This window comes from Globicephala melas, chromosome 15 (genome assembly GCF_963455315.2).
Source record: "Globicephala melas chromosome 15, mGloMel1.2, whole genome shotgun sequence".
NCBI lineage: Eukaryota > Metazoa > Chordata > Mammalia > Artiodactyla > Delphinidae > Globicephala > Globicephala melas.
Window position 1 is genome coordinate 65,581,879 of NC_083328.1, and position 17,165 is coordinate 65,599,043.

General features: G+C 50.6%; 1 long non-coding RNA gene and 3 other non-coding genes across 7 annotated transcripts; all 4 read left to right on the top strand.

Moving 5' to 3' along the window:
• Positions 1-6,972: 6,972 nt before the first annotated feature.
• LOC115839239 (uncharacterized) lies at positions 6,973-13,302 on the top strand. 4 transcript variants are annotated; one of them, XR_009559113.1, is made up of 7 exons: positions 6,973-7,121; positions 8,774-8,927; positions 9,519-9,579; positions 10,758-10,828; positions 12,658-12,827; positions 12,914-13,011; positions 13,118-13,302. It is a non-coding gene; the product is annotated as an uncharacterized lncRNA (long non-coding RNA). The 4 variants fall into 4 exon arrangements; XR_009559112.1 differs by having other exon boundaries at positions 13,121-13,302; XR_004033960.2 differs by having other exon boundaries at positions 12,914-13,302.
• LOC115839404 (small nucleolar RNA SNORA71) lies at positions 8,244-8,377 on the top strand. The gene has a single exon (XR_004034053.1). It is a non-coding gene; the product is annotated as a small nucleolar RNA SNORA71 (small nucleolar RNA).
• LOC115839406 (small nucleolar RNA SNORA71) lies at positions 10,165-10,297 on the top strand. The gene has a single exon (XR_004034055.1). It is a non-coding gene; the product is annotated as a small nucleolar RNA SNORA71 (small nucleolar RNA).
• LOC115839411 (small nucleolar RNA SNORA71) lies at positions 11,863-11,997 on the top strand. The gene has a single exon (XR_004034060.1). It is a non-coding gene; the product is annotated as a small nucleolar RNA SNORA71 (small nucleolar RNA).
• Positions 13,303-17,165: the final 3,863 nt, after the last annotated feature.

Below are 17,165 nucleotides of genomic sequence, written 5' to 3' on the forward strand. Positions count from 1 at the left end.
TGGACTCTGTGTCTTAAAATATTCCCCCCACCTTGCCCCCAAGAGGGAGAGTAGGAGGAATTTCCCCTTTCTCTGGAGATCCTCATACCAGGAGCTTCAGCAGGAACACATGGGAGCTTGATAAGTGTCACCTGGAATTGGGGAGCACAGGTGACCCGTGCCCAACCCGCTCCTCAGTCAAAAGTTCATTGTCGGGCTTCCCTGGTGGCGCAGTGGTTGAGAGTCCGCCTACCGATGCAGGGGACGCGGGTTCGTGCCCCGGTTCGGGAAGATCCCACATGCCGCGGAGCGGCTGGGCCCGTGAGCCATGGCCGCTGAGCCTGCGCGTCCGGAGCCTGTGCTCCGCAACGGGAGAGGCCACAACACTGAGAGGCCCGCGTACCGCAAAAAAAAAAAAAAAAAAAAAAAAAAAAAGTTTCATTGTCTCCTTCAACAAGTGTAAAATCTGGGATAGGACTGTCCACCTGCTGTCCAAGAGGTTCTGCCCTACAGGGAGCCTGCTAGGGGGAGGGGACCCCAAGAAGAGGGCCTGTTCACATCACCGGGGGTACAGTCAAAGGGCACCAGGAGGGGGGTCTCTGAAGAACCCCTGAAACAGAGGCTGAGGGAGAATGCTCAGCATTAATTTCATGACCAGCCTGGAGAGAAATGTTCCCCCATCTCACTCGTCATTCCATCTGATCCTGATCCTGGAGGTACTGGGAGTGGGGGTGGGCTGGGGAGAGTGAGCAGAAACCTGGTGAAGAGAAACACATTTGGATAAGTAAGGGGAGAAGGTTCCCATCCCCTCCCAGCAGACAGCAACCCACCCTGTGCTTGGCGCCAGTTGGTGGAGAGCAGAGAAGTCTGACCTATCAATGATCATTGAAAACACGATTGATACATGAGACAGACATTTAAAATAATTGAATGAAAACTATGTTCCCCATTTTTAGTAATACAAGACTTGTTACTTAAGAATGATCAGAAGACTGATGACGACTGCCTGATATTTTTCTAGGGGCAGTGAAAAGATACTTCCACTTAGAAAGTTTAAAGAGACAGGCAAAAAAAAATGTTTTTATGATGACATACCAGAAGTCCCTCTTTCAACATACTGGTCACACTTATAAAGGATTGGGCTGTGGCTGGGAGGTCAGCATTCCATCATCTTGGAGTTTGTGACCTCACAGTGGCTGAGAGATTCCTGGAGCCTGGAGATGGGCGGGATGGGGAGATGGGGTCTCGACTGGCTGGACAGATTGTCCGAAGGAGGTGATGCCCAGGGTCTAGGCTGGAAGCCAGCAGCTGGCCCGGTGAGCCCTGCAGGATCTCCAAGCCCTGTCCCTGCACTAAGAATGATCAGCATGCTGGCGGTCTTGCTTATTCTGTTCATCTTCCTCCTTGCCGTCTTACTGATTATCTGTTACTGCATCTTTCGGGAGGAATAGGCTTGGGCTCCTGCAGGCTGGGACTGAGGTCCATTGGTAGCTTTGGCCAGTCCAGCCACCCAGGGCCTCTGCTGCCCCATGGCCTGGGTCTGGGCCTGTTTGGGAGCCTCCAGCAGCCCCCAGGCCCTCACTGGATGCTCAGACACACTGAGGTGAGACAGAGGGTCTCCCCACCAGGGTCAGTTCCCACCGAGGTGTCAGCATCCCCTCCTCCCTGTGTCCCCTCGCTGGTCCTCTGACCCCCACAGCCTCTTTGTCACTAGTTCTGCTTCTGCTTCATTTTTGTCCTGGGCTGAAGGCCCCTGGTTCCGGAGAGGGGGGTCAATGTTGGCTCAGTGAAAGTCTAAATGGCTCAGGCCTCTGCCATGCAGACAGACAGGAGAAGAGGTGGCCCGTTCCCTTCCCAAACAGGCAGGGCTGGGCCCTGGGGGACCGGAGTCCAAGCAAAAGACTGATAACCTTGGCCGGTGACATCAGACTTTCCTTCTATCTGCAGTGGACAATCCTTGAAAACAACCTTCTTGACTAATGAATCTGGATGGCCTTAGCTAATTAACTTGGGTTTCCCTGAACAACAACTTTGGACCTCCTTTGCTAACTAAATAACTGAGATGTTTGTGGCTAATTATACGTAAGCTTTCCTGGCTTGAGAATCATGAACTTTCTTGCCTGAATACCTGGGCCTTCCGGGGTAACAATATTTGACTTTGGGTCAGTATCTCTCACCATGCTAGCAGACTATATCAATTCTTTACTCTTAAGACCTTGGGTTGTCCTGGCCAAGGGCAGCAGACATCCCTGACTACTTTTCTGGGACTTCTAGAATAAAAATAGAAGAATTCTTCTATGATTTCACCATTACATGTGATATTGACTGATGGTTTATGATGTATATTCTTTTTTTAGAATTCTAAGACTCAAAGTTATGAATGAATAGTAATTTTTATCAAATTATGATAATCATGATGATGATGGCGACAGCTAGAATGTATTACTAGCTGACGATGAGCCAAAAGCTAAAAAAAAAAGCCCTTATGGTGTTCATGTATTTCAATGCATTATTTTACCTAATTTAAATTTTTTGAATTGTAAAGTACACATAACATAAAATTTACCATCTTAATCATTTTTATTTTATTTCTTTATGTTTGGCTGCATTGGGTCTTCATTGCTGCATGTGGGCTTTCCCTAGTTGCGGCGAGCGGGGGCTACTCTTCATTGTGGTGCGCAGTCTACTCATGGCGGTGGCTTCTCTTGTTGCGGAGCATGGGCTCTAGAGTGCAGGCTCAGTAGTCGTGGTGCACAGGCTTAGTTGCTCCGCGGCACATGGGGTCTCCCTGGACCAGTGCTCGAACCCGTGTCCCCTGCATTGGCAGGCGGATTCTTAACCACTGCACCACCAGCAAAGCCCCAGTCATTTTTAAATACTCAGTTCAGTAGTGTCAGGTACATTCACATCATTGTACAATCAATCCCCAGAACTCTTTTCATCTTTCAAGCTGAAACGCTGTACCTATTAAACACTAACTTCTTATTCCCCACTATCTCCAGCCCCTGACCACCACCATTCTACTTTCTGTCTCTGAATCTGACTACTCTGGGTACCTCATATAAGTGGAATCATGTAGTATTTGTCCTTTTATAACTGGCTTATTTTACTTAACGTAATATTATTCAGGTTCATCCATGTTGTAGCATTTGTCAGAATTCCCTCCCTTTTTAAGGCTGAATAACATTCCATTGTATGTAGAGACCACATTTTGTTTATCTGTTCATCCATCAATGGACGGTTGAGTAGCTTGTACCTTCTGGCTATCGTGAATAGTACTGCCATGCACATGGGTGGACAAATATCCCTTTAAGACCCTGCGTTCATTTGTTTCGAGGATACGTGGAATTGTTGGATCCTATGGCAATTCTGTTTTTAATTTTTTGAGCAACCACCATCCTATTTTCCATAGTGGCACCATTTTGCATATTTTATCTACTTTGAAGTTGAAAACTTGGGGTTCAGAAGGATTAAGTAACTTGCTAATGTGTAAAACGTGGTAGAGAAAAATTTCAAGTATGTCTATTGAATTCGTTTCCTAGGGCTGCCATAAGAAATTACTGCAAACTGGGTGGCTTAAAAGAGAAATTTATTCTCTCACTATTCTGGAGGTTAGAAGTCTGAAATCAACATGTCAGCAGGGCCATGCTCCCTCTAAAACTCTGGGTGGGAGTCTTCCTTTTCCTAATGCTTGGTGGTGTCCATCAATCCTGCAGCTGTGTCACTCCAATCTCTGGCATTCTCCTGGGGTGTCTTTCTCCTCACTTATAAGGACACCAGTCATGTTGGATTAATGGTCCTTCCTCCTGCAACATGACCTCATCTTAACGTACATCTTAGTTACATCTGCAAATACTATTTCCACATCAGGTCACATTCCCAGGTACCAGGTGTTAGGACTTCAACATAACACCTTTTGGGGTTACATAACTTAATCCATCATATCTGTCTTCCTCCAAATTCTGTGATATTTACCATACTTTTGACCTCTTAATGTGATAAACTACTAGACTTCCCAATCGAAAGCCATGCTTGCATTTATGGGACAGAACTTCTTTGCTATTAGTGGATTATTAGACTATAAGCTTGGAGGAAGGCAGACACAATAGGCTTCTTTCAGTCATCCCTTTGCCTCCCGTCATTATACAAAAACAAAAAACAGTATTGGAAAAGTGGTATAGCTTTTCCAGTGCCTTTATGGGGAAAAATCATTCGAACAGTTGTTTGGGGAATTATTTAGGTGGTAGTTTTTGTTGTTCCTTTCTCAATTTCCTGCCAATCAGGCTGTTGTTGACATCTGTTGGACACACCCACCAGCATAGTGCCCCATAGAGCGGAAGCGCTTATTTACCATGTATTGAATGAATGAATGAATGAATGAATAGAAGGTTCATTGGCTCAGCAGTGCCCCTGACCCCTTTTTGCTGCTACTGTTCTGTCTTGATGACCAGTGGCTCCAAGTGGCTGGTGGCTCTCCCTCCCCCTACAGCCTCCTTAAGCCCCCTGTGTCCACTCCTGAAAGAGCCTTGGTCCAGGCAGACCTAATCACCAGCCTACTCCTGCCTGGGTAGGTCCCCAACACACCCCCTTCTGGCAAAAGACCCACTTGAAACATCCATCCCTTCTGGAGCTTGCAGAGAGTGCACTGCAGTTTTGTTTTGTTTTTAATGTCTGCAGACACACTGCTGACTGACAAATAAGGACAAGCCACTGATCATGGACTGTTATCTGAACGCCAAGAGCAAAGGTTGTCGTAACACATTTATTTCAAGACCTCAGCACGTAACACATTTATTTCAAGACCTCAGCATGCTGCCCTGTTTGCTGGAATCTCCAGTTAGGTAGGCCAGTGTCGTAGATGGGAAAGTCATCTGAGATAAGCACGCAGTGCCTCGTGCAATGCCAACTCCCCACCCCCACCCCCAGTGATGGAATACCTTAATAACTGACCATTTAGGATAAGTTAAGGAAAAGACTTGGGCATTTAGCCAGGAGTGTTAGTGACAGAAACTTAACTTATGCTAAAAAAAAAAAAAAAGAATTACATTCTTAGAAAGCTTATGTAACTGAACAAAAGGAAAGGCAGAGGTGGAACAGGGCTTCCAAGATGACAAACACCAGGGACTGAAATTCCACCAGTACTCTCTGTCCTGCATCTCCCCCTCTCTCTGTGTGTGGATTTCTGGCTTCACATTTACTCCGTTTCTTGTATATGGGGTGGGGGAGACATATGCTACATTTGCCCTGAAGTACATCTCCATACATCTTCCACTGTAGGTAGGCAGGATTGCCACATATGGTTGTGCAGGTTGTGTACTGCCCAACTCACGGATGTGCCATTCACATCATAGACTCTGGCTGAAAAGCAGAGATGTTAGGGATACTTGGCTGAACATAGAAAACACTTGATGTTTTCCTAGCACATCCTTCTCTCGTCCAGCAGAGTCACCCTACGTTCTACCATCCTGAAGGGAGGGGTTCAAAAATCTCCATTCTAATCCTTAAATGGTGGGCCCTTCTAATGAAGACTCTTGGGAATATCTTTAAAGGGCAACACTTTGGGGGAATTTTCCCACAAGCTTCATGAGGACAAACAACTAAGCCCGTGAGCCACAACTACTGAGCCTGTGCTCTAGAGCCTGCGAGCCACAACTACTGAGCCTGCGTGCTGCAACTACTGAAGCCTGCACGCTGCAACTACTGAAGCCTGCGCGCCTAGAGCCTGTACTCTGCAACAAGAGAAGCCACCACAATGAGAAGCCCACGCACTGCAATGAAGAATAGCCCCTGCTCGCCACAACTAGAGAAAGCCCGCACGCAGCAACGAAGATCCAATGCAGCCAAAAAAATAAATCGATAAAATAAATAAATTAAAAATAATAATAATAAATAAATAAACTTATATTAGAAAAAGACACCTGGGTATGATGTTTTCTTTGTGGGAAGATTAACTGATTCAATTTTTTTAAGTGTTATGAAATTATTTAGGTTTTCTATTTTTCCTTAAGGCAATTCTGTTAAATATATTCCAGGAATGCGTTCATTTTACCTAAATTTAAAATTTTATGGGCAAAAAGTCAAACATATTGTTCTCTAGCTTTTTACCCTCTGCTGACTGTACACAGCCCCTTTTCCCATTCCTAAAGTTGTTTGGCTATGTTGCTCTAAATATGGTTAGGCTCATTTTCTGCCATTTTGGTTTCTACTCATTGTTTTATTGATTTTACTTTATTTGAATCATTTCAATTGTCCTTTTCCTCATTTTTTTAAGCCCTCAGAAACCAAGAGCAAACTGAGACACATGGACTTTTTCTTACATTTCAGAATCAAGTGAGTGCCTCTCCCATTGCAACAATGAGAATTTCTTTCTTCTCTTGTAACATTTAAAGATTCATCTATTACAGGCCATGCAATGAGATGCTCTATCCAGTTTCTAACTTGTTCACATCCAAACACATGTATCCACTCCCCCATCCCTTCCGCCACATCAGCTTGTGCGTCTTCCTTTTCCTCCCTTTTCTGAACATCTTCCCATTCCCCCTTTCTGTTTGAGTCCTTCAAAACCCTGCTAAGGTACACCGCCTACAAGAAACCACCTTAGTTTGTAAATTGAAGTATGACTCCACTCATAGCTCCACAACTAGCCTCCAAGCTCCTTTAGGATCCCTTCTCTCACACTTGAGATACGTAATTAAGGAAGAAAGTATAATTTTCCCAGCTTGGGTCTCACGCCCAAACATTTCTCAGGAGAGGGCAAGACACCATAATTGATATTCCCAACAAGACTGAATTCAACAGGAAAAGTGAATGCCACAAGAAAATCAGGGAGAAGGAGTAGACAGGTCAAAACTACAGATGTCCTAGCTATTTAATATTCAGATTGGCGGTTGGGAAGAGGAAAGGATGCTTGGAGACTTGGCAGGTCAGAGTTTCCGTTCTAATCCACAAGGGGCCGCGAAAGAACCGCTTGCGCGGGTTCCGCCCTGGGAGCTGCCGCTCTAGGCTGCATCCCGCACCTCAAATGCATTTCCGCTGGCGCTCAACCGCTGGAAGCTGCGTCTTGCGGCCTAGTCGCCGGGAACCGTGCAGCATCTTCTCTCGTCGTCCCCTATGACCTGCAGCCGACAGTCCCGGCGCCCTGGGTGAGTCATTGCGAGGTCGCGCTGCCCAGGGACCCCCGGCGGCCTCCAAGGCCGGTGCTCCGTCTCCCCGCCCCCGACAGGAGGGGAAACTGAGGCCCGAGATGGGGGGAGCTCCAGCCGCAGGTCACCTCGGAGCCCTTGTTCGCTCCCTGTTCTGAGCCCGTCCCCTCCGCCGCGTGTGGACCTTTCGGGACTCGTGTCCTAGACAAAGAGGCCTCGGGTCACCGCGCCACCGGCCGGCGCCGGTTCGGAGCGTCAGGTCCCCTGGCCTCACCCGCCCCGTGGGGAGACTTGTGCCCGCTGATGTCGAGAGACAGGTCGGGTGACGCGTGGGCCCGAGGTCCCGCAGGGGGTCGTGCAGAGCCCGTGTGAACCTGGCCCGAGGGGCGCCAGAACCCCTGATTCACTGCCCATCACCTCCGACTCTAGCGTTTCAGGCCCCAAAGCCGTTCGTCGGTTACCGGTCAAATACTCTGGTGAGCGTTAGCCCATTTCCCCCTAATAAGCTTTAAGGGAAAGTGTTGAAACCTCCATTTTCCAAACGGGTGTTTGAGCTTTAAAGTGAGGGCGCCCCAGCCCCTTGGGCAAGTGCTGCTCCTGAGGGCCTTGAACTGGGGGCCGTGGCCTTCCTGCCATGCGGCAGAGGGGGTGGTCCCTGGGCTCAGGGGGGTTCTGGGAACTGTGTTGCAAAGCCTTGTGCAGGAGAGTGGGGCTGGGTTTGGGGGCCAGAAAGGCCTGAGTTCAGATGCTGACGCAGCCCCTCGTTAGCCGTGGAACCTCGGGTGAGTTACTCCATTCTCCTGAGCTTTCCTTTCCTTCCAGGGGGGAAACAGCAAGCAGTCGGGAGGGCAGAGGCCTGGTCTGTGTCTTTGAACCCCCAGTGCCTGGCAAGTGGTTAGTAGGTACTTAGTTGGTATTTTGTGGGTGGAGGAGTACTTGAGGCATTTTTACGAGAAGTTGGTCTTCCTGTGGCCTCTGTTGATGAGGGGAGATGGAGTCTTTCCATGAAGTGAGGATAGTGTTGGGGTCCCGGGCTTGGCTGGGCAGCTTTCCCGTGCCTGGGCGGAGAGCCGGCTGCTGACACGGGCTCCTGTGTCTGGCTCTTCTTCTGCCCTTTGTTGCCCCTGCATTCGGAAGTGATCATGGGCTGCCCGTGCCCTGGTCCCTGGTAGTGCCGGCAGAGGAGTTGCTGAAAGCGTTTCCCCGTGTTTGGAGGGTTCACTCCTGTCCCTTCCCAACTCTGGAGCTGTCCCACTCGGCCGTCCTCCCGCCGCCTTTACACATGCTTCCTGGCCCCTGGTGTGCGGCTTACTGAGTGTTCCCTATGCGAGGCCCAGTGCTAGTTGCAGAGAAGCTTTTAAAAAAGGAAGATAAAGCATGGGTTGTGTCTAAGGAGCTGTGGGCTGGCTGTGGAGCCACTGTTCGGGTAATTTTCACCAAGGGCTTCCCTCCAGGAAGCCAGGTCTGCCTCCCCTCTCTCCCCTTTCCAGGTCCTTAGTCAAGCATGTTTCCTGGTGTGATGTAGTGTGGGAAGTGGCTTGATGTGGGATGAGGGCACTAATCATACTTCATGGAAATCGTTGGTTTTCTTGTTTTTTTGCCTGTCTCTGCTCTGATCTCAAGGTCAGTGTGTGAGTTTTGCCTCTCCGCAGCCTCAGTGCCTGGCAGGTTTCCGGTGCTCAGCAACTGTGCAACAACTGCCCAGCAGGAAAGAAGGAAAGGACAGACGCATCCCGGTGAGGTGGCGTGGCCCATCATGTCATGGAGAATCAGGGGAAGACTGCTTGTGACCCAGCCAGGGGAGAGGTGGGGGCACTTCCTGTGTTTCCTTTTCTTGGAATTGTTCTTCCTATTGGCCAGTATTTATTCCTTGGAGGTCCCTTGGCATGAGATGGAGCCCAGTCCACCAGGGGAGACTTTCCCCATGGCCTGCGGTTATGGTGGCAGGAACCAGAGCAGTATTGCACTTGGACAAGGCTTCAATAGACACCAGACCTCACCTCCGCAGGCAGCCTGAGGTGCCTTTACCCCTCCTACCCCACCCCCGGGTCAAGGCCAGACCAGACCAGGCACGGCCTGTCAGGTGCTGCACGCTCCCAGACCTGTCCTGGACTTTTATCCTGTTCAAGATCCAGCTTCCAGAAACTGTACAGTGTCATTAGAGTTTGCACAAAAGATGATCTGAAAAGGCCTCTGCCTCAGATGCAGATGAGCTGTTGTCCCATGTGGAGTTATAACTTCCGTCCTGTTCATGAGTGGTGGCGTGGCTCGTGGGTGGTAACAGCAGCCCATGCTTGTGAAGTGGCCGCTATGCACGTACTCGGCCTGGGCTTCCCAGGACGTGCTGTGGCCAAGTGGGATCTAGGTCACTCATCCAGGGCTTCTCGATTGTTGCAGAGGAGACCCTGGAGATGTGTCCCCATCCTGTCAAGAAGCGGCTGGACCACGTGCTGCTGAGGTGAGCTCTGTTCCCTGGAGATCTGGGGCTTTGCCTCCCTCAAGGTACAGGCAGGTCCCGCGTGGTCCTGGAAGCAGCTAGAGGAGAGATGAGAGTGGCTTCGACCCGGCCCTCAGCGTTACCCTGTCTGGGGCCTTTGGGAACACACCTGGTTCCTCTTTACGTGCTTGTTTCTGAGAGCCCCTGGGGAGCCCTTCCTCAAACTGTTTGTAATGTTGGCGGCAGAATGTGTGAACGGAGGCAGGGAAAGGATTTCGGTATGCCCACCTGTACCCAGGTGTCAGTCACTTCTCTGCCTCCTCCTAACTTTGGGACCTTCTCTTATTGCTGGTTTCATCCTCCATAAAGCAGGACTACAATGAGGCCATTTGTCCTCAGATCACCTAGTCCCTGTCTTTTACAACCTAAGAACTCTGTCACTTTTCTTTCAGAGGTGTCCTCCCTTTGTCTCTCCCTTCTGGGCCACGTGGAAGGCTTTTTTGCAGGATTGGAAGCAAATACTGGGTCCTTGTGCTCTGTTAGGCCGACTGCTCCAGGCCTCTGCCATTGGCCTCGCTTTTCAGCAAGCCCTCTGTCCTTTCCTGCCCCTGTACTTGGAAGTGATCACGGGCTGCCTGTGGCCTGCATTTTGGTAGTGCAGGCAGAGGAAACATGGTAGGGTTGTCCTGCATTTGGAGGGTTCACATCCTCACCCTGCAGTTCCGGGAGCTTTCCCACACACTCCTGCTTCTTCCGTGCCACACCTCGGGCCTCCAGGGCCTTGGGGTCTATCATGCGTGCATTAGTGTCGTTGTTGGGGCATTCGCTTCCTGCCCCTGCTGTTGGGAACCAGGCCCTGTGTGCTGCTTAAGTTCCCCTTGATGCCCAGTTGCTATCAGTCGGCCATGGCACGTTCCCTAAACCTGGCAATGGCGTCCTTTTCCGCCTTCACTGGTCAATTACACATTGGTCAGCATTGGCCACCCTGCCATAGGCCATCCACTGTCTCCCTTTTTAGAGTTAACTACTGTTTTTTAATGAGGAAATAGTGTGTCTGTTCAGGAAATAATAACAGCCAACATCTGCAGAACGTTTATTGTCTGGTATCTCTTGCACTAAGTCCTTTCCTGGTGCCTGACGTGCTCTGCTGTGAGCAGGGACGAGGCGGGTGCTCATCCGTGGCTTCTTGTCTGTTGCAGATGCGTCCACTGTGTGCAGAGGTGTCATGGAAGTTGTCATCAGGAGTGGTCTAGACCCCAGTGTCCTTGAGGTAAGATCTCTGGTCCATTCTCTGGAGTGTTGGGTCCTCTGATCCGGTAGTCGTGTGTGTGTGTTCCCAGGGGCTTTGGGTGAAGATGTAGGGGAGCCGAGAGGTGAGCTGAAGGCAGCATCCACGAGTCCCCAGGCCTGCTCACCGCCCCAGCTCTGGGCATCCTGGACCACATCTGGCCCTTCACTGTCTGCAGTGGCTGCTGCAGGGGTGGAGCCTCTAGAGTTCCACTGGGGCAATGAGAGTTGTGGGGTATCTGTCCTTCCCTGGAGTGTGGGCAGAAGGATGTTGTGATGGAAAATGGGTGGACCTGGGCATCAGAGATTCCTCCCCTGGCTTTGAATCGCCTTCTGCTGCTGGCTTAGTCAGTGTCCTGTTCAGAACCTTGTTTTCTTCATTTGAAAAACCAAAGCTGTGTTAGAGGTGACTTTGTGGTTCTTAAGACCACATGATTTCTGTAATTTCCAACTGCAATATTTTCCCATTTTTGTCCAAAGTGACTTCTCTTTTTTTTTTTTGAGTGGATTTTTTACTGTGCTTTTTTTTTTTTAAATTTATTTTTGGCTGTGTTGGGTCTTTGTTGCTGTGTGCGGGCTTCCTCTAGTTGCGGTGAGCAGGGGCTACCCTTCGTTGTGGTGCGCAGGCTTCTTATTGTCGTGGCTTCTCTTGTTGCGGAGCATGGGCTCTAGGCGCACACGCTTCAGTAGTTGTGGGTTGTGGGCTCTAGAGCGCAGGCTCAGTAGTTGTGGCACATGGGCTTAGTTGCTCCGTGGCATGTGGGATCTTCCCAGGCCAGCGCTCAAACCTGTGTCCCTTGCATTGACAGGCAGATTCTTAACCACTGCGCCACCAGGGAAGCCCCAAAGTGACTTCTCTTTGATTCCCCTTGGGAGAAGGTTCGTGTTGGGCTTTTGCAGGAAAGAATGGCCGCTCCGTGGGTCCTGTGCTTGGCTGGGTGGTTTTCCCAGACTCAGTCTACCGTATAGGCCACTGGCAGTCCCTTCTCTTCCTGGAGCTCTCTCTGCCTTGTACGCACCTGCATTCAAAAGGTGGCCATGGGCTGTCTGTGCTCTGGTCGTTGATAATGCAGGGAGAGGAATTGTGGAAAGCAATTTCCCGTGTTTGGAGGGTCCACACCTGTCCCTTTCAAATGCTGGCGCTTTCACACACTCCTGCTTCTCTCCAGCCCGTGCTTTCCAGCCCTCAGGCACTGGGGGCTGCTGTGTGACAGGCAGTGACAAGAGACTTCCGAGCTTGGCCTGTCTCAGCTTGGCCTCCTGTTAGCAGAGCCAGGCTACGTCTGTGTCAGGTTTAGATACTTTACGGGTGTAAGGAACCAGGATGAATTATACGTAATGAATAAGCACGATGTTGGGTGGTGTATAGTCGTTGCTGTACGATTTTCAAAGGGAAGCAGCTTGTTGGAGGTGGCGGACCTGGCCTTTGAAGGAGTGGGATGTGATAGGCCATAGGAAGGTCTTCGGGGGAAGGGAGGAACAAGAGGACGATTTGAGGCTGGGGTGAGCATGAGCACCTGGGAGTCCGGTGTACAGGCAGTAATGACAGTGCGGGGGACAGCTGCTGGGGTGGCGGTCCCCACTCCTGCCACAGGGGTAGGGCCGAGTGGGAAGAGCTCCTGAGAGCGAGCTCTCCACCTGTCTCTCTGCCAGTTACTACATTTGCTCTGTCGCCATGAGAAGGCCCATTTTTTAAAGACTGTTCATTTTGACTCTTCTCTGGGAGTTTTGAGATTCCTTTTTGAGCCAGGTTTAGTGTGAAAAGCCCGCAGCTCATGCCTGACTAATTGGGGGCACTCTCACGCGTGTCAGCTTGAAGGAAGACGAGGTAACGTTGGAGAGTTATCCCTGGTCCTGACCTCCTGCCCCATGGCCTCCTCGTCACTCTGCGGTGCTGCCTTGGAGGAAGCCTCAGGGATGGAAGCTCTGGCCTCTCAGGATGGTGACCTGGGTCCCAGCTCCCCTGGAAGGGCCTCCTCATGGTGAGTAACTGCCGAGGGGCTAAGTCGGCCTGTGTTTCTGAAATAGAAATTCCAAGCTGCCGGCCTCATGTGACTTCCTCCTTTAGGTTGTTCTGGGGCTGTTCACGGATGCTGGCGTAGCAGAGTGAAGAGGGGTGTTGCCGCCGATCATCACCAGACCTCCTTCTCCTGTTGCCTTAGCACGGTATGGAAGGGCTTTGTCCCTGTGAGCGGGGCAGAGGGCAAGTCCTGGGACTCTGGGGACTTGGGATTCAGAACTGGAGACCTTCAGCTGGCTCTGCCCTTCCCAGCAGGTGCCACAGAGCACCGTGGACCCAGAAGTCTGCTTTCCTTCCGTCTGGACCAGGTCATCCAGTGGCCTCCGTGTCCCCTTGTCTGCTCCTGGTGTAACTTTTTAGAAACAAGAGTTCCCATTGGAGTCTTCTGTGCTGGGCATCGTGTCCTCTAACCCACTTCAATAAATCTTGAAACTGCCTTGCCGCCTTTTATGGTTTTGTTTTCTTTTTTTAATACTTGCTTCCATGTGCACAGCTGGGTATAGAGACAGTGGGTCACAGGGGCAGGTCTTCCAGGTTTCAGTCATTGAGACTTTCCACTTAGCACACTCCTGAGGCCTGACCTAGGGATGGGGGATGGGATGTAGACTTGACATGGGGTTGAATAATCCCAGGTGCTTCTGGGGGCTCAGGTTTAGCAGAGATGGGAATTGTTGGCGGAGGAATGTTTGCTCCAGGGCTTTGGAAGAGAGGATGAGGGTGCGGTGGATGTAGAGACAGTCAGGGGCTGAAGTCCTCGAGGAAGCAGGAGCGCCTTGGGCTCTGGGGGTGAAAGTACACGGGGTGGATTTGGGGAGATGGTTTGGAGCAGGGCTGGGAGAGGCATGTATGAGGAACAGCTGCCCTCGGGAGAACTCTGGGGGTGTGGTGGGCAAAGGCCAGGTGTTGGGGTTACTGGTACAGTAACAATAACAGCAGTGGTGCGCTTCACCACCCTGTGGGTACATGGTACTCTGCTCACCTTTCAGGTGTCATCCACACAGGGGAACTCTCCCAAAGGCCCTGGTGAGAAAGGAGGAGTTCGCTGTCCATTCCTTCCAGTGACGTTGAATCACCTTGACTGGGGCTGAGGTAGAAACCAGGTGGTCAGGCCCACCTTTGTGAGGTCAGCAAATTGCTGGCTTCTGTCAGTGGGAGGCATTCTTGGGCCTGGAGGGTCCACGCTGCCGGGCAGCCGCAGCAGAGGTCCTTGTTTCTGCCGTTCCCCTCTCCTCGGTACCTGCCCAAGGGCCACGTGAAGTCTCCCATTTGCTCTCTTGAAGGACCCCCACCTGCTCTGACTCCTCTCTGGGCCAGTTTCATCCCACCGTGGCCCTAGTCCTCTAGTGAAAAAGGAGCACATGTCCGCCCACTTAGCCAAAGCCCCTTCCTTTCCAGCGAGATTTCGCTGCTGGTTGTTGGCTCGACACTTGGAGCCCTCTTTCTTTAACACCGACTGTCCCCTCATTGCTAAGCAACTTCCTGTTAGCTTTTGGTACCAGTGTCTATGCCCCATTCCCCTCCCCTTTATTCTGTTTATTCTTTCATGGTTTTCTGGACCCCCCCTACCTCAATCCTATAGCCTGGGGGTCCTTGGTGCCATTTTGTCTATGTCCTGTAGGAGGGGGCGGCGATGGAGCACTGGAGAGGGGAGAGGCACGAGGTGCTGTGGTTGGTGAAGTGGGGGCGGGGAGGGGAGTCACAAGCCTACGGAGGTGTGATCTCTGACCGTGGCTTGGCCCAAGGGCACCAAAATTTCCTTCGTAATTCGCCAGCCTGGTCCGGAGGCATCACTCATTCCTCGCCCTGTTTCCGTGGCATCCTGGTATAATGACTGGAGGTGGGGGTGGGTGAAGTAATGCATTAGAAGTGCAGGTTGCACCACCCTGCCTGCCTGCCCCGCACGTAGCACTCAGTAGAGGACAGCGCTTCCTGGTCGTTAACCTGTTCACTTTCAAATTATAAATGATGCTTGCCCCTGACCCAGCCTCTTAAGTCTGCCCTCCCCTGCCCTCTGCTACCCTCACCCACCTGACCCTCAGCCCCAGCTTAGGCTTCCCACTCGCCAGGGTAGACACGCAGGGCCCTCCCCTGTGACCATGGTCTACTGTCCACCCGCATCTCACACATCACACCCCACAAGCACCATAGGCCCCAGCCGTGCTACGACATAAGGTTCCTGAGCATGCTGCCCTTTTCCTGGCCTGCGTTTTGTGTGCCTGGAACGCCCCTTCCATTTCAGATGCTCGCCTGACTCAGCTTGTGTCACTTCCTGTAGGAAGCCTTCACTGCTAAACCTCCACCCAGACTGGATCCCCTGCCCTTCCTTCCATTGACATCAAGTTCAATTTTGGGTAGGCACAATTCTAGGAAATGATCAATAAAAGAAGGCAAAAGAGCAAAAACCCCTGCCTTTATGCTGCTTCCATTTTAGAGGACAGGGACATACAATAAACGAAGTACTGAAATGTCTAGTGTGCTAGAGAAGAACTGAGAAGAAAAATAGTCAAGCAGAGCAACAGGACAGGAAGTCTGGGGACAAGCAGGGGGCGTGGCCTTTGAATCTGTAGATGGAGAAAGCCTCACCTAGGAGGTGTGATTTGAGTAGAGGGAGGAGCTCTCACCTCTGGGCGTTCACGGCAGCCTGTGCAGTCTCCATCACGGCATGGACCAGCGATGGGAGGAATCTTCCCTCTGGGATACCAGGCCCAGGGAACTGCGGGGACGAGACACCTCTGAGGCCTCTTCAGGGCGACGGCTAATTAGCCAAGTCTGCCATGTGGTGAGGGCAGCAGCCGAATCAAGTTGGGATTAGCTAGTCAGGCCAGGCTGTGCACGTCTGGAGGGCAGGCTCTGTATTGTCAGCGCGCAGCCCCTCGCCCCACCCCCCGACCACAGCTCGGTGGACTCGGTGCCATCACCCATGGGCAGGCCTAACCCATGACCTGGTCTAGGACCAAGAACAGTGCTAACCAAGCCAGGCGTGTTTTCCTCTTGGGGGGTTCTTAGCGTGTCAAGAGCCTGAGTGATTGGTTGCAGGAACAAAACCAGGAAGAGATGGAAGAATTAAGTCCCTTTAACAGCAGAGTCCAGAGGTGCAGAGCATTGAGCTCCTGTTGTAGGCAAGAGAACCATTTCTAGAATGTTTACAGGGAGAGGATGAGATTCCAATTTCCAAACCATGTTTGTGCTGCTATACAAGGCCTGGCTATGGAGTCTGAGCAGCACTTGCTACAAGGCCTGGGGTTCCGTTTTCCCTGAATTCTTATAAGCATGGCCAAGTGACCAAAATCCTCGTCTTCCTTTTCTTTCTAAGAGAAGTTACATACACCATCACTGTACCATTAGTAGAGGGAGCTAAATGAGTCTCTGCTCTAACAGCCTACAGGGTATTACTTACCAGTGTAGTGGCTGACACAGGCGAGGAGCTCAATCTGCATTGAAGGATGAGGGATGAAGCCAGTGGTGGCCTCGACCATGGGTACCAGGAATAGTTCACTGAGGCCCCTCTGCCCCCATGACTACAACTGGCATGTCACCAGGATACCTAACTCGGCCTGCATTAGGAAGCGACCTAGAGAAACCTTTAAGAGCCTGTTGAATTCTGATGTCCCTTAATTGCTGTGGGGCCTGGAGCACATTCTTTTGCCTCCTTGAGCCTCGGTTTCTGGCTCTGTAGTTTGACCATCAGAATAGGACCTACCACGAATAGTAATGATGAAATAAGATGATGCTTGTTAAATGCATAACACAGTACCTGCCTCACACTGGGTGCTCTGTACACATCAGCTATTTTTATTCGGTGAGCATGTCTAGTTTGATAGTTAAAATGAAGAACAAATATAAAATGTCATTATGACAGACTCATCAGTCATCTATTAACGTGACACCGTAAATACTTCTTTGCAAATTTGCAGACGTCCCAGTGGGGCTGGTGTTAATCATCCCTACCATTGATTGAACTTTTATTAAATTGCATGCACTGTACTAAGTGAGCCTGTATATATAATTACTTCACTTAATCTTCACAACAACCAGTGAGGTAGACTTAATTATTCTCCATTTTATAAATGAGGAAACCAAAGCTCAGAGAAATGAAGGGACCTGTCTCCCTTCCAATGAATGGTTCAGCTGGCTTACCATTTCCTGGTGTATCAAGTAGTGAAAAATGTTGCAGGCTGATTTCATAAATAGCACAAGCATACGAGGCTGTCAGATGCTTGTTTGTACTGGGAAACTGGAAATTAGGATATTTTACTATTCCCTCCATCTGTTTCAAATTATGGCCTATTATCCAGTCTTC